Source organism: Schistocerca serialis, chromosome 7 (genome assembly GCF_023864345.2).
Source record: "Schistocerca serialis cubense isolate TAMUIC-IGC-003099 chromosome 7, iqSchSeri2.2, whole genome shotgun sequence".
Lineage (NCBI taxonomy): Eukaryota > Metazoa > Arthropoda > Insecta > Orthoptera > Acrididae > Schistocerca > Schistocerca serialis.
In genome coordinates this window covers 119,357,668-119,370,332 of record NC_064644.1, presented here as the reverse complement: position 1 = coordinate 119,370,332, position 12,665 = coordinate 119,357,668, and the positions used below count along the sequence as shown (strand labels likewise).

At 44.5% G+C, this 12,665-nt stretch overlaps 1 protein-coding gene across 1 annotated transcript in view; it reads left to right on the top strand.

Annotated features, from left to right (window-relative positions):
- Nucleotides 1-5,758: 5,758 nt before the first annotated feature.
- Nucleotides 5,759-12,665, top strand: part of LOC126412845 (zinc transporter ZIP1-like) — a 36,777-nt gene continuing 29,870 nt past the window's right edge. Inside the window, exon 1 of the mRNA XM_050082693.1 lies at nucleotides 5,759-5,969. The gene's annotated coding sequence lies outside the window, so the exon portion shown is untranslated. The remainder of the gene's footprint in view (nucleotides 5,970-12,665) is intronic.

Here is a 12,665-nt window from a genome sequence, read left to right as displayed (position 1 = left end):
AAAAACAGGCACGTGGAAAAAGGGCTAAAAAGCGCCATACAGAAATGGAGGTCCAAAACCAAAAATTAAATGGCTTTCGTCATATTGCTTCGGCGAATAAAAAGTAAAACGCGGTCGACAGCCCGCGCGTCATTCGCTAAAACTGCTGATAAATCAGACGGTAAACCCAAGCTGGAAGGTAAATTTTCAAAAAAGGGGAATTCCAGCAGGAAGTGGCGGACAGTTAAAATTTGGGCGCAATGTGTACAAAGTGGTGGGGTAGCGCCACTTAACAAATGACGATGGCTAAAAAAGCAGTGCCTAATACGTAGCCGAGTTAAAATAATCTCCTTCCGGCGGGAGGGCCGAGAGGGGGTCGTCAAACGCGCCAGGAGAGGCGATGCCAAAGGGACACCACCGCCTGATAGACGGCAACGCAGAGATCATCGGAGAGAATACCGGTACCCACGGGCTGAGGTACGAGGACTGCAGCCTTGGCAGCAGCGGCAGCAGCCTTGTTTCCTGGCAGACCAAGGTGACCAGAAACATGACACTGGCTCCACGAAGAGTGAGCCAGTGACAGTTTTCGTGGACCCGCTGCACTAAGGGATGAGCAGCGTACAGCGCACAGACTTTGGAGGGCACTGAGTGAGTCTGAGCAGAGAACACAATTCGAAAGGCTGTGTCGCCAGATCATGGCCTGATACAAGGCGAAGAGCTGGGCTGTAAATACTGGTGAGTGTGTCGGAAACTGATATCGAAAGACACGGGTGACAAGGACAAAGGCACACCCGACCCCACGGTCAGAGCCATCAGTGTAGACCAAGCTACTATCACTAAGTTCCTCGCGAAGGTCGTGAATCTTGAGGCGATGGACCGAGGCTGGGTGAATATACAGGTGCTGGTGCCATCAAAGTTCACTATACCTCTGGACGCCCAGCTTCAACCACGGAGCTTCATCCAGTATGTAGCCAGTGATCTCTAATTCGGATACTTTTTAATGCATGATACGAACCTTTGTACTTGAAACCGTGTTTCAAATTCTGGTTTCGTTCGTGAGCATTCTTATGAAGCACAGTACGCCCAGAACATTGCCTCCGTTCTTAATAGCATTCAGTTATGCACACTTCACTTGTGAACGAGGCACAAGCAGTGTGAATGCGGGTGCACAAGCACACCGACTACACTGAATTCACTCAAGAAACGAAACGCCACTGGAACTATGCGGTTCTATGTAGACTAAGTGAATGAACTTGCTCCTCTTCTAGCAGCAGTCCATCGCAAGGCCGATAATGGAACGCAATATTCCTAGTGACTGGAAGAAAGCGCAAGTCATTCCCGTTTACAAAAAGGTGCATCGCATACTTGCATAAAACTATAGGCCTGTATCTCTAACGTGTGTGTGTCGCATGGTTTTGGAGTGTGTTTTATGCTTGGCGTATTATGACATTTCTCGAGACTGAAAATATTCTCTCTAGGAATTAACATGGACTCCGCAGACAATGTTCGACTGAAATCTGTTCGTCCACACAACCCAAAAAAGTAGCAATAGATGCTGGCGCCCAGGCTGATGCTGTGTTACTTGACTTCCAGAAGATATTCGACATAGCTAAATGAACAAAATACGAGCGAGTGTAATATCCTATCAGCTGCGTGACTGGAACACAGAACTCCCTGCAAACAGACCACAGCACGTTACCCTTAACGGCGAGGACTCTTCAGGCGTAAAAGTAACCCGAGGGAGTGTTATAGGTCCATTTACATTCACAATATGTGACCAAGTGGACAATTGCGGTAGTTCCATGAGGCTTTTCGCGGACGATGTTGTTATATACAGAGAAGTAGCGAAATATTTTAGCTAACTGCAAGAAGACCTGTAGAAGATCGACACTTTGTGCATGGAATGGCAACTGACTCTCAGTATAACGAAAGTTATGTACTGGGCACGAATGGCCAGAAAGACCCATTATTGTATGACTGAAGGATTGCAGACCAATCACAGGCAGCAGTTACATCCATACAATGCGCATACGAATCGATTTACAGTGGAACGACCATATAAAACTAATCACAAGTACGTTAGATGCCACATAGATGCACTGTAAGAATCTTAAGGAAATGTAGTTCGCGAACAAGTTGAGTAGACTACATAATTCTCGTTCGAGCAATACCGTAATATTGGTCATCAGTTTGGGATCCGTACCAGATAAGATTGGAAGTATTAGAAAAAATTCGAAGAAGAGTAGCACGTTTCATCACAAGTGCACTTAGCAGGTGCGAAAGCGTCAAAAAATGGTTCAAATGGCTCTGAGCACTATGCGACTTAACTTCTGAGGTCATCAGTCGCCTAGAACTTAGAACTAATTAAACCTAACTAACCTAAGGACACCACATACATCCACGCCCGAGGCAGGATTCGAAACTGCGACCGTAGCGGTCGCTCGGCTCCATACTGTAGCGCCTAGAACCGCACGGCACTCCGGCCGGCCGAAAGCGTCACAGAGGTTTTCAGCCAACTCTGGTGTCAGGTGCGAGGGAAGAGTCTGTGCTATCTCAGTTTCATTTTTTACGCATCCTGCGTAGAAAGTTTCAAAAGCTCGTAGGAGTGTAATTATCGTCAACAATTTACAAATTAAGAATGAAATACACATATTTTATAATTTGTAGTACACCGTTTCAATGTAACGGAGCATTTAAAATTTATCACAAACACATCATCATCATTAAATGTCACTTAAAAACGTATCAATGCCACAAGCCCCCAAGATAGAATGTGACGGCGAAGATTGGAGTTAAACAACACATGGTTAAGTGCAAGCGTAATGAATAACGTCGTGATTTCTGGTGTCGAAAGTTGTTCATTCGCATCTCGTTACATGCTTTCTTCTCGTCATTGTGACATGTAGTATCGTAGTGCTTATCGAATTACGCTAAGTTATACAGGGTGATATTTATTAATGTTTAAAAACCTGCGAAGCGGTATAGACGACGCTGAGACAATTTAATGTAAGACACATGGGGCAGTAAATGTCGGCAAATATCTCAAAACTAGATGACAAATATTCAACATGTGACGTCACCAGATGACGTACGTCGCCTCACAAGGAGCGGTGAACCCTCTGTCTGTCGCACCTGGGGCTTAGGGTTCGATTCTTGCTTCTGGCAGGCAGTATTTTTGTCATTGGTTTGGACGTCTGTGCGTTTACATTGAGGTAAGATAATTGTATTTACCGGTCTCGCGGTCTCCGTTGATTTATTGCAAAGTACAGTACAACGAAAACCTGCCGTGTTGCATCAGAAGTAAACGAGTATAAAGAATGTGAATGTATGCTTTCCCGGCGTATACAGCTGGCGAAGAGTTCTCGAGCTTCCAGCCGGGTGGCGACGTCTTCAAACTGCGACGTTTCGACGAGTGACATACTCATCATCTTCGCCCGAAGATGATGAGTATGTCACTCGTCGAAACGTCGCAGTTTGAAGACGTCGCCACCCGGCTGGAAGCCCGAGAACTCTTCGCCACGAGTATAAAGAAGCTTCCGAATTTCGTCGTTTTCTATCAATGACCGACGTTTCCTCTACTAAATAATGCATGTAAAGAGAAAAAGGAACAAAACAAAAAATAAAATAAGAATAGCTGTAGCTTGATTACGAGGGCAGTAGTTTTGTCACTTTACGTTTACCACACCTCGCAGATTAGATTAGATTAGTTTTTCGTTCCATAGATCAGTGCTGAGGAGATCCTCGTGGATGTGGAACATGTCTTTTTTTAGCTGAAATAACAATACTAATAGTATGAGTATATACAATACATCATTTGTTTCTATTAAAAAATTCGTCAAAGGAGTAGAAGGAGTTGGCCACTAGTAAGTCTTTCAGGCTCATTTTAAACTGATCTTTATTTGCAATTAATTTTTTGTGTTTGCTGGCAAATTATTGAAGACGAGTGTTCCTGAGTAGTGGACTCCTCTTTGAACTAAAGTAAGTGCTTTTAAATCCTTGTGCAGATCATTTTTGTTCCTGGTATTGTATGTATGAACTGAGTTGTTTGTTGGAAAAAGAGATATTATTTAGGACAAATTTCATTAAGGAGTAAATATACTGAGAGGCAGTAGTTAGTATACCCAGCTCTTTGAAGAGGTTTCTACAGGACGTCCGTGAATTTACTCCACAAATAATAAGTATTACACGCATTTGGACTCTGAAAACTTTTGTTTGACTTTAAGAGTTACCCCAAAATATTATACCACATGACATTATGGAATGAAAGTAGGCAAAGTATGCAAGCTTTTTCATTTTTATATCGCCTATGTCTGCTAACACTCGAATTGCAAATACAGATTTGTTCAGGCGTTTCTGCAGTTCTGTGGTGTGCTCCTCCCAACTGAATTTATTATCAAGTTGAAATCCCAGAAATTTAAGACTGTCAACCTCTTCTATCTGCTCTTCTTCATACTTTATGCATATGCTGGGTGGAAACCTCTTACAGGTTCTGAATTGCATATAGTGAGTCTTTTCGAAGTTTAATGTCAGTGAGTTGGCTTTAAACCATTTATTAATATCCATGAAAATATCATTAGCAGATCTTTCTACAGCTACACTCGACATACTACTTATTGCAATACTGTTTCATCAGCAAACAAAACGAACTCTGCTTCTGGCAGTGTAACTGATGAGAGATCATTAATGTACACAAGAAAAAGCCATGGCTCTTAGACGGATCCTTGTGTGACACCACAAGTAATTTCTTCCCATTCTGATGATGACTGATGACTTAATTCACTAGTCCCTTGCACTGACACTCTTTGTTTCCTGTTAGTGAGATATGGCTTGAGCCATTTTGCAGCACTGCCCGTGACACCATAGAATTCTAATTTATTTAAAAGGATGTTGTGGTTCACACAATCAAATGCCTTTGACAAATCACAGAAAATACTTGCTGCTTGTAATCTGTTGTTTAATGAATTAAGTACATTTTCACTGTAGGTGTAAATAGCCCTCTCGATATCAGAACCCTTCAAAAATCCAAACTGTGTTCTTGATAATATGTTATTTGTGGTCAGATGGTTGAGAAGCTGCCTGTACATTACTTTTTCTAAAATTTTTGAGAATGCTGGCAAAAGTGGAAGACATTTACGAAGGGTGTTCGAAATTTGCATCGTTGTGCAGCAATGTGTGTGTGCCTCCTACCGGCGACTGTAGAATCGACAAGTCCAACCGCTGCACGTGCGGCGATTCACTTTTGGGGTATTTCCCGACATTTTCGGCCCCATGTGTCATATCACGCCACTTGTAACAGCGTCTACGTCGCTTCAGCTGTTTTTAAAACGTTAATAATAATCATCACCTTGTATATTCTACGCAATGTTTTGTAAAGTCTCTTACTGAGGAACTATTCGTGGAATATCTCAACACACATTTCAAACGGCACACAAAGCACCGTCTGACACACGTAAAATGGCTTGCGTAATACCTGTTTAAATGTGGACGTGCATAGAGTAGGAAGAGGGTGACAAGACTGGTGCACTAGTACCCTCCACCTTACAACGCACGGAGGCTTTGCGGAGTACAGATGCAGTAGGAAGACTGGAAAGAAGTAGGCGAGGGCACGCGTGATGAGATGGGAACTGTTTTATGTAACAATGTGACCCAGGCTGCTCAGACTTGCAAACAAAAAGGGCGATTATACTGCAACTGCTGGCTTATACTGTTTACATAAGCAGGGGACCAGCATCCGGCCAACACGACGACTAAGAGATGAGACAGAAGTTCTGGCGCGTGTGCAGACGCTCATGTGTAGTCAGTAGCTGAGGCGGTTTCGTCCACAGCACCGGACGGTTGTATGCTTCGGGCGGAGAAGCAACACTCATTCCAGCAGCCACACCTGGCGCACTTTTCGTCATCTTGCACGGAAGATTGCACTTTGATGGATACCTAAGGTGGCCACACCAAGCGTGTCTTTAGGGGTTCAACCGCCAACCGTTGTTTCTCCGGTAAGTAGTAAAGGGCGCTTTTAAGTAAAATCCGGTCCACACTAGATCAATAATATAGTAGAGTGAGCTAATAAGCGTGCAACGACAACATTTTTAGGCGAGTGGTTCAGTGAAATCTACATCATCCTCCGCAAGCCACCTAATGGTGTGTGGCGGAGGGTACTTTTGTACCACTAACTGAACCCTCGTGAATCGCGCGTGGGAAGAATGTTTGTCAATAAGTCTCCGTAATGGCTCTAATTTCTCGAATTTTCTCGTCGTGATGATTACGCGAGACGTATGTGGGGGAAGTAAAATGTTGTCCGACTCTTCCCGGGAATTGCTCTCTCGAAATTTCAATAGTGAAACTCTCCGAGACGGACAACGCCTCTCTTGTAACGTCTGCCAGTGGAGTTTGTTGACTATCTCCGTAACGCTCTCACGCCGGCTCAACGATCCCGTGACGAAACGCGTCGCTCTTCGTTGGATCTCTCTCTCTCTCTCTCTCTCTCTCTCTCTCTCTCTCCCCCTATCAATCATACCTGGGAGGGATCCCAAACAGATGATCAGTACTCAAGAATAGGCCGAATAAGCACCTGATAAGCCACTACCTTCGTGGATGAGTTGCGTTTCCTGAAGATTCTTCCTATGACTGAGTCTGGCATCTGCTTTTCCCGCAATTTGTTTTATGTGGTCATTCCAATTCAGTCGCTCTGGATGGTTACTCTTAATATTTCACGGTATATACTGTTTCCAACGGATAGTCATCAACGTGTAACTGTACATTAGTGAATTTCTTTTCCTATGTACGAGCAATATGTTACATTTACTTACGTTCAGAGTCAACTGCCAGAGCCTGCACCATTCATCACTTCTCTGGAGGTCATTCTGCAAATCTTTAATATCTTCTGGCGTTGCTGCTTTGTTATAGACGACCGGATCATCTGCGAACGACCTTAAAGAGCATCCGATGCTTTCTACTTGACCATTTACATATACTGCAAACAGTAATGGTCCTATCACACTCCCGTGGAGCCTGTCGATTTTGTTCCGTTAAGAGCGACATGTTGAGTTCTGTTGGCAAGAAAGTCTTGAATCCAGTCGCAAATCTCTTCCTGTGCTCGATAAGCTCTTATTTTTTCATTAAACGGCAGTGCGGAAAGGTGTCAAATGTTTTCCAGAAATCAATGAATACAGCATCAACCTGAGCGCCTTTGGGCTGGTCTAACTCACTTATCATTGGACAGAAGTGACTAGGAAGAAGGATATTTAATGTAACTATCAAAATAACACTGTTTCTGAGTCTTATTAGTTGCTGTGATCTTCACTCAGAGATATGTTTTGAGGCAGGTCTCCGCAGTAGTCGACCCCGCACAAGCTTCTCATCTCTGAACAAACTGTTCAGCCATGTTAAGTTCCTTACTGTACTCAAGCCTTTGTCTCCCTCTACATTTTTTATTCCCAGACTTACTTCCATTACCAACTTCACAGCTTATGTAAGTCTTAGGATATGTCCTATCAACTAATCCATTCTTTCCCGATGTAATCTTCGGCATTCTCCTGTAGCACCATAGTTCAAATGCTTCTACTGCATTCGTGTCTGAACTGCTTATCGTACACGTTACACTTCCGTACAGACTAAAACCCATACAGATACACTGGCAGGAAAGAATCTCAACACCAAGAAGTAGTTGTGCGACATAAAATAAAGTTGGTAGGCGTGTTTCTACATCTGAAAGATGTACACTACTGGCCATTAAATTGCTACACCACGAAGATGACGTCCTACAGACGCGAAATTTAACCGACAGGAAGAAGAGGCAGTGATATGCAAATGATTAGCTTTTCAGAGCATTCACATAAGCTTGGCGCCGGTGGCAACACCTACAACGTCCTGACATGAGGAAAGTTTCCAAACGATTTCTCACACACAAACAGCAGTTGACCGGCGTTGCCTGGTGAAACGTCGTTGTGATGCCTCGTGTGAGGACGAGAAATGCGTACCATCACGTTTCCGACTTTGATAAAGTTCGGATTGTAGCCTATCGCGATTGCGGTTTATCGTATCGCGACATTGCTGCTCGCGTTGGTCGAGATCCAATGACTGTTTGCAGAATATGAAATCGGTGGGTTCAGGAGGGTAATACGGAACGCCGAGCTGGATCCCAACGGCCTCGTATCACTATCAGTCGAGATGACAGGCATCTTATCCGCATGCCTGTAACGGATCGTGCACCCACGTCTCGATCCCTGAATTAACAGACGGGGACGTTTGCCACAACAACCATCTGCACGAACAGTTCGACGACGTTTGCAGCAGCATGGACTATCAGCTCGGAGACCATGGCTGCGGTTACCCTTGTCGGTTCATCACAGTCAGGAGCGCCTGCGATGGTGTACTCAACGACGAAACTAGGTGCACGAATGGCAAAACGTCATTTTTTCGAATGAATCTAGGTTCTGTTTACGGCATCATTATGGTCGCATCCGTGTTTGGCGACATCGCGGTGAACGCACATTGGAAGCGTGTATTCGTCTTTGCCATACTGGCGATCCACCCGGCGTGATGGTATGGGGTGCCATTGGTTACACGTCTGTCACCTCTTGTTCGCAATGACGGCACTTTGAACAGTGGACGTTACATTTCAGATGTGTTACGACCCGTGGTTCTACCCTTCATTCGATCCCTGCGACACCCTACATTTCAGCAGGATAATGCACGACCGTATGTTGCAGGTCCTGTACGGGCCTTTCTGGATACAGAAAATGTTCCACTGCTGTCCTGGCCAGCAACTGGCTCGTCACAATATGCCAGTCACTACTCTGTGGTATCGTGTTGAAGCTGCGTGGGCAGCTGTACCTGTATACGCCGTCCAAGTTTTGTTTGACTCAATGCCCAGGCGTGTCAAGGCCGTTATTACGGCCAGAGGTGGTTGTTCTGGGTACTGATTTCTCAGGATCTATGCACTCAAATTGCGTGAAAATGTAAACACATGTCAGTTCTAGTATAATATATTTGTCCAATGAATATCCGTTTACCATCTGCACTTCTTGGTGTAGCAATTTCAATGGCCAGCACTGTATATTCAGATTACAATCCAGTCGCATAAGAGTCGCGTTAGCAGCGCCACTACGGTGATGCAAATCAGGTTTGCTTTTAAAAACACGCTGTAACGTCGTAAGCGTTCGTTACCTTCGAGATTGGGCGTGATGAGACGATTTTAGTCAAGAATGCCTCTAACGCGATGAAGACGCCATTGTCAATACGTCACTGAATTTGAACGATAGCGCGTAATAGGACTACGAGAAGCTGGATCTTGCTTCTACGGTACTGCAGAAAGATTTGGCAGGAATGTAGCAACTGTACAGGACTGCTGGCAGCAGTGGTCACGAGAATGTACAGTCGCAAAAAGATCATGCTCCAGACGGCCACGTGGCACTGTCGAGAGGGAAGACCGTCGTGTTCAGCGTGTGGCTCTGGTCCATTATACTGCATCTACAGCAAAAATTTGAGGAGCAGTTGGCACCACAGTGACAACGAACTGTTACAAATCGGTAGCTTCAAGAACAGTTCCGAGCTAAACGCCTTGTGGCTTGCTCTCCACTGACCCTAAACCACTGCCATGGGCGACTTCAGCGGTGTCAAACGGGACCACGCTGGAGAGCACGGCGGAGGTCTGTTGAGGTGTCTGGAGAAAGCTGGTTCTGCCTCGGTGCTTGTGATGGTCCGATGTTGGTTAGAAGGAACCCAGTTGAAGGCCTGGAACTATCGTCTATGTGCCAGACGCACTGGGCCTACACCTGAAGTTATGGTTTGAGGTGCAATTTTGAATGACAGCAGGAGCACTCTCGTGGTTCTCCTACGCACCATGTCTGCAAATTCGACATGTACTGCCACTCATGAACAGCATTCCAACGGGCGTTTTTCAACAGGATAACGCTCGCCCCCATACCGCTGTTGTAACCCAGCAGGCTCTACAGAGTGTCGACATGTTGCCTTGGCCTGCTCGATCGCCAGATCTGTCTCCAATTGTTGATGATGGTAGTAATGATTGCTGTTTGTGGAGCGCTCAACAATGTTGTTATCAGTGCCCTTACAAAGCCCCAAACTTGTTCACTGTCCAGTCTCGCCCTTTTCCCGAATAATGACGAAATGGTGAGGACAACAACCAGTCCCCAGGTGGAGAATACATCCGGCACCTACACAACACAATGCATGCACCTTTGCTACATGTACATCTACATTTATACTCCGTAAGCCACCCAACGGTGTGTGGCGGAGGGCACTTTACATGCCACTGTCATTGCCTCCCTTTGCTGCTCCAGTCGCGTATGGTTCGCGGGGAGAACGACTGCCGGAAAGCCACCGTCCGCGCTCGAATCTCTCTAATTTTACATTCGTGATCTTCTCGGGAGGTATAAGTAGGGGGAAGCAATATATTCGACACCACATCCAGAAACGCACCCTCTCGAAACCTGGACAGTAAGCTACACCGCGATGCAGAACGCCTCTCTTGCAGAGTCTGCCACTTGAGATTGCTAAACATCTCCGTAACGCTATCACGCTTATCAAATAACCCTGTGACGAAACGCGCCGCTCTTCTTTGGATCTTCTCCATCTCCTCTGTCAACCCGATCTGGTACAGATCCCACACTGATGAGCAATACTCAAGGATAGGTCGAACGAGTGTTCTGTAAACCACCTCCTTTGTTGATGGACTACATTTTCTAAGGACACTCCCAATGACTCAACCTGGCACCCGCCTTACCAACAATTAATTTTATATGATAATTCCACTTCAAATCGTTCCGTACGCATACTCCCAGATATTTTACAGAAGTAACTTCTACCAGTGTTTGTTCCGCTATCATATAATCATACAATAAAGGATTCTTCTTCATATGTGTTCGCAATACATTACATTTGTCTATGTTAAGGGTCAGTTGCCACTCCCTGCACCAAGAGCCTATCCGCTGCAGATCTTCCTGCATTTCGCTGCAATTTTCTAATGTTGCAGCTTCTCTGTATACTACAGCATCTTCCGCGAAAAGCCGCATGGAACTTCTGACACTATCTACTAGGTCATTTACATCTATTGTGAAAAGCAATGGTCCCATAACACTCCCCTGCGGCACGCCCTTTCAACATTCTGGCGGCTACACCAGTTATTAATGTACCAGAATCTCACATTTGCCGTGGCTTATCTCGCACTTACATAAACCCTTGATCTTGCAATATTAATCAGTTAAATATGTTACTGAGACAAATTTATTCCCGAAGTATCATTACTCTACATTATTTTTGGTGTCGCGATTTTTTTTCCGTCAGTGTATTTTCGGTAGACTGCCTAACACAAATTTAAACTCGACGTTAGTAAATTTCCCATTTTCAGCTATGCTTTTCCGGCCGCTGCCAGTTTGCATTTTATATAGTCTCTACTAGGGCCATCATCAGTTATTTTGGTGTCCAAATAGCTGAACTATTACTTTTAGTGCCTTATTTCATAAACCAGTGCCCTCAGGATCATCTTATTTCATTCGACTACATTCAGTTATCCTGAATCTTTTGAGGACATTGTTCTATCCGTCCAAGTGCTTTACTGTCTGACAAAATTGCTATGTCAGTGGCAAACCTCGATGTTTTTATTTCTTCTCCTTGAATACTGATTGCTTTTCAAAAATTTTCTTTGGCTTCCTTCACTGCTCGTTCACTGTGTACTTTTAATAACATCGGTGATAGGGTTGCACCCTATCTCACTCCCTTCTCAACTGCTGCTGCAACTCTATTCTTGTGACTGCCGTCTGGTTTCGGTATAAGCCGTAGGTAACTTTCCGCTCCCCGAATTTTACCCCTAGCACATTCAGAATTTTGAAGGCTGTATTCAACTCAACATTGTCAAAAGATTTCTCTAAATGTGCAAATGCTATAAGCGTAGGTTTGCCTTTAAGCTGTCTTGTGAATAAGCCACTAGCGTCACGCGTTATCCTATGTTTCTCCGGAAACCAACTGATCTTCCTCGGCCTCGGCTGCTACTACTTTTGCATTCTTCTATAAAAAAAATGCGTGTGAGTATTTTGTAACCATGACGTATTAAAATGATAATTCGATAATTTCCAGATCTGCCAGCACCTACCTCATATGGTGTCTGTTCTTTCGGACATGTCCGAAAGAACAGACACCATATCCATGTAAGTATATTTTTGTTGCTGTTCTCTTGGAATTAAAAAAAACTGGCTAGTAAACGGAAGAGCCCAGGTTCGAAACCCATTCCAGCAAAAATTTTAACTCAACACTGTTGATTCCGCACCAAGTCCCGATTCAGCTGACATCAATTAGTTCCTTCCCTTCCCTTTTTCTCCCACATTCACCTTCAGTTTAAGTAACATGTATCACAGCTGCAGAATCGGCATGGCGTCTGTTCTTTTGGACATATACGGAAGAACAGACAACAAGTACAGTTCACCATGTTCGTTCATGACATCCAGACCGCCGTAAATAAAGACGCTCAGGCTGATGCTGTAGTCCTTAACTTCCGCAAGCCATCTTCGCGAAGCCATTCAGAACAGTTTCACACTGCCGTTTCATGAATGAAAAATATTCTTACCGAGTATTGAACCAGACTTGTGACAGGATACTGGACTTCTTCGCAGACAGAACTCAACATGGCGTTCTCAACAGATCAAATTCGACAAATGTAGTAGTAATTTCAGGAGTTC